The 4,223-nt window shown below is 34.5% G+C and overlaps 1 protein-coding gene across 4 annotated transcripts in view; it reads right to left on the bottom strand.

Moving 5' to 3' along the window:
• LOC109406996 (UNC93-like protein MFSD11) overlaps nucleotides 1-4,223 on the bottom strand; it is a 465,065-nt gene that overhangs the window by 108,030 nt on the left and 352,812 nt on the right. The gene's annotated exons all lie outside the window — the stretch shown is intronic.

Genomic DNA, 4,223 nt, shown 5'->3' with positions numbered 1-4,223 from the left:
TTTCAGGCTATCTATATAGCAATATCACGCTGCTCATAATACCAAAGGTACCACAGAACCATATAGCCGAGGCGGTAAACGCACGGGTATTCAGCATGACCATGCTGAGGGTGACGGGTTCGATTCCCGGTCGGTCCAGGTTCTTTTCGTAAAGGAAATTTCCTTGACTTCCTTGGGCATAGAGTATCTTCGTGTCTGCCACACGATATACGCATGCAAAATGGTCATTGGCAGAGGAAGCTCTCAGTTAATAACTGTGGAAGTGCTCATAGAACACTAAGCTGAGAAGCAGGCTTTGTCCCAATGAGGACGTTACGCCAAGAAGAAGAAGAAGACCACAGAACCATTTTAAAACGCATATATTTATTGAAATCATGTCTGATATAGTATACTACAGTATTGGTACAAAGCTGAGACGAGACTCGCGAAGACGGTCTTCTTTTTCTTCACTTTGTTATTTTTGTCTTCTTCCTATCTGTGTTGACATTATGTTTTGGGCTGGTGGTTCAAACCCGTTCGTGACCGCATTACCTCACATGCAGTGTGACTGAATCCCATTCACGCACAAAATCATGTTGAGGTGCAATTTTGCATCGCCAACAATCGCCAAGCAAAGTAATAATTATTGGAATAGTTTGTTTTCAATTTATTTTTGACAGTACAGGAGAAGAAAATGCAGCTCGGAGTGAATTTTGGCTTTAGAATTTATCTCGGATAGCAATACTTTCCTCGTTTTAGGTAACGTAATCAAACGGGCTACAACTGACAGCTCAGTTGGGCTGCACTTGACGTTGCTTTTTTTCCTCTTCGCGAGTCTCGTCTCAGGTACAAAGTAGTTTTCTAAATAACCCTGGAATTCGAAATGCAATTTTGATATAGATAAAAATGTCCAAAGTAGCCCCCATCCGGTTCTATATGAGATGTGTCGGATTGGTGTATGAACAACTTTTTTGTTTATTGATGAATTTAGTTCAAATTTTGCAAACATCCTGCAGACATACTCAAGATTATTATGTGTAAAAATTGTGGAAATCCATTTACTACCTTGGAAGTTATAATGTCATAAAGTTGCAAAACCACGAAAATGTGTAAAAAGAAGCCCCGCACGACGGTAGGCGTTTTGCGGGAAACTTCAAAATTTAATTTAGTAACATATTTTGAAAACGACGTATAATTAATGCACAATGGGTCCAGAGCCGTATTTACAAAAATGTTTGTGTCTAAACCTTAAGTTTTTGATACATGGTGTCTTTGGGAAAGTTTCTTCTCATTTTTCGACCTTTTTTCTTATTATTGTGAAATTAGGTTGGTCCCTCTAGTTTAGCTGAACCAAACATTTGCTTTTTAATAGTTTTATAAACGTATACATAATGTTCTACAAAGTTGTAAAAGAACTTATTTGGAGCAAGTTTGCCGAAGAAACCATTATTCTATCTCTTACGGTTCCAAACTTATATTTTTTTAAAGATTCTTGTTAGGGTGATCCATGAAATTCAGTTTTCTTGAAATAACTTTTAATTCGTTCGTTTCTCTTAAATAATTTATTTCGAGCACTTTTAGAACTATGAACGACGCATATTTTTTCCAAAGAGCTCAATGTTCTAACTCTCATGGTAAAAAGATATTGACATTTTTCTTCGAAAAATCAAACTAATTCAAAAAGTCATATATCAAAAAGGAGCAAATGGATTTTCAAGCTCTCGGTTGCATTGAAAAGATCGTACTCTGTTCTATTTATGGTAAAAAACTGCAGGTACCTTTTTTGTTTGAAGCTTTTTATTAAATTTTGAAGGTACGATTTTTTTCATGGAAAAGCAGTTGTAACTTTGAAAATCGATGAGATACGAACTTGGCGTCTTCGACAAAATTGTGAGTGTTTGGCTGCTCTAAAAGTGCCCAGAACAAAGAATTGCAAAAAAATCAACACATAAAATTATATTGAGCAAAAACGGGTTTTCATATGAAAAACGACAAACTTCAAGCAAATTCAACTCGTCTATGTTAGATAGATCGAAGTAACCATGTCGAAAATATTTAAATTTGTTTATGATCCATAATTCGTCACTGAACTCAACTTAAAATGTGATTTTGAGCTGATTTCCATCAATTTAATTTTAAGTTCTTCACTTCAATGTATGGATAGCGAAAATGTCAATCACTAGTATATGTTGATATTAACGTAAAAGCCTAACATAGTTACATGATTTACAATATTTTATCAACAGTGTGCCTTAATGGTGATGACAGTATAAATAAACATTGGTTCTAGAATAAAATGGATGACCATTTACCAAGCTACTTTGATCTATCTAACAAAGACGAGTTGAATTTGCCTGGAGTGTGTCGTTTTTCATATGAAAATCTGTTTTTACTCAATATAATTTTATGTGTTGATTTTTTCACAATACTTTGTTCTGGGCACTTTTAGAGCAGCCAAAAACTCACAATTTTGTCAAAGACACCAAGTTTGTATCTCATCGATTTTCAAAGTTACAACTGCTTTCCATGAAAAAAATCGAATAATTCAATAAAAAGCTTCAAACAAAAAAAGGTACCTGCAGTTTTTTCACCATAAATAGAACAGAGTACGATATTTCCAATGCAATCAAGAAATTAAAAATCCATTTGCTCCTTTTTGAGATATGACTTGTTGAATAAAAGTGATTTTTCGAAGAAAAATTCCAATATCATTTTAACCATGAGAGTTAGAACATTGAGATCTTCGGAAAAAATATGCGTCGTTCATAGTTCTAAAAGTGCTCGGAACAAAGTATTTACAGAAACGAACGAATTAAAAGTTATTTCAAGAAAACTGAATTTCATGGATCACCCTAACAAGAATATTTAAAAAAAAATATAAGTTTGGAACCGTAAGAGATAGAATAATGGTTTCTTCGGCAAACTTGCTCTAAATAAGTTCTTTTACAACTTTGAAGAATATTTTGTAAACATACATAAAACTATTAAAAAGCAGGTGTTTAGATCAGCTAAACTAGAGGGACCACCCTAATTTCACAATAATAAGAAAAAAGGACGAAAAATAAGATGAAACTTTCCCAAAGACACCATGTATCTAAAACTTATGGTTTAGGCACAAACATTTTTGTCTTCGTAAATACGGCTCTGGACCCATGGTGCAATGGTGTAGCATTGATTATACGTCGTTTTCAAAATTTGTTACTGATTTCTGCATTTTAAGTGTCAAACTCACTAGTTGTAGGAGTTTTTACGCGTTATTCGGATTCAGAAGAGCAAAATTAAGTGGAAAAGGCAATTTGCCTTTCTAACCGATGCCTAATTGTATGGTCATCAATTTCGCCCCAAAGTGGCATTTTCAAATTTTTGGTTTTTGGGGTTATTTAACTTAAAGTTAAAATTTCGACTCACTTGAAGTGCAAATTTTCGGTAATACCAATCCATGTGGTCTAATTATGAAATTCAAATAACTCAACGTACATATGTACAGATTCGTAAATTATTGGTTAAATTGGGAAAAAATCCACAGCTCAGGTGAGATTTGTACTCACGACCCTTATTCGCTAGACAAGTGCTTTACCAACTAAGCTACCGAGCCAATTAATGACCCGACAACTTAGTTGTCATAAGGTTCAATTCTAATCTCATCGATCTATATCATCTTCCCCTAAACCGCAAATATAACCATCTCTGTTGTACATATGTACGAAGAGCGAAAGCGATTTGTTTATTGTTTGAAACTGTTTGCCTATCGTACAGGCAACGCTTCCTCAACCACTTGTAGAGGAAGAACAATGCTACCTGGAAGTTAAAATTTGTTGAACAAAATTCTGTCACATTGTTTCATGGAGATCTACTGGGTACTGATTTTACAGAAATTATTTTGGCAATATTTGAATTTGCTTTAATGTTATCAACAAAAGTTGTTTTAAAGTGATCAATTTGACCCCGGATTACGGTACCTCGCAAAGGATAAGACCTGCAACTCAATGTTGGCCTCAATATTTTCCCAATCAAACAGAATTACATGTATTCAACTATGTTTAAGGTAATTTAAACGACGTGAGGGGTTTCATAATGAAGTGAACGAAACTGTCTAAAATACCCAAAGTCACCCTATGTAGAAAAACAACTGCCAGGAATTATCAGATTATGAGTATAGCATATGGACCCAACCCGGAATGATGACTAATCAACTATTGCATTGGTATGACTCAATCGATTACTACTTCTATAACAACTAGTCA

Source organism: Aedes albopictus, chromosome 1 (assembly GCF_035046485.1).
Source record: "Aedes albopictus strain Foshan chromosome 1, AalbF5, whole genome shotgun sequence".
In the NCBI taxonomy this organism is placed as follows: domain Eukaryota; kingdom Metazoa; phylum Arthropoda; class Insecta; order Diptera; family Culicidae; genus Aedes; species Aedes albopictus.
The sequence above is the reverse complement of the archived record's forward strand: the minus strand, read 5'-3'. Positions and strand labels throughout refer to the sequence as shown.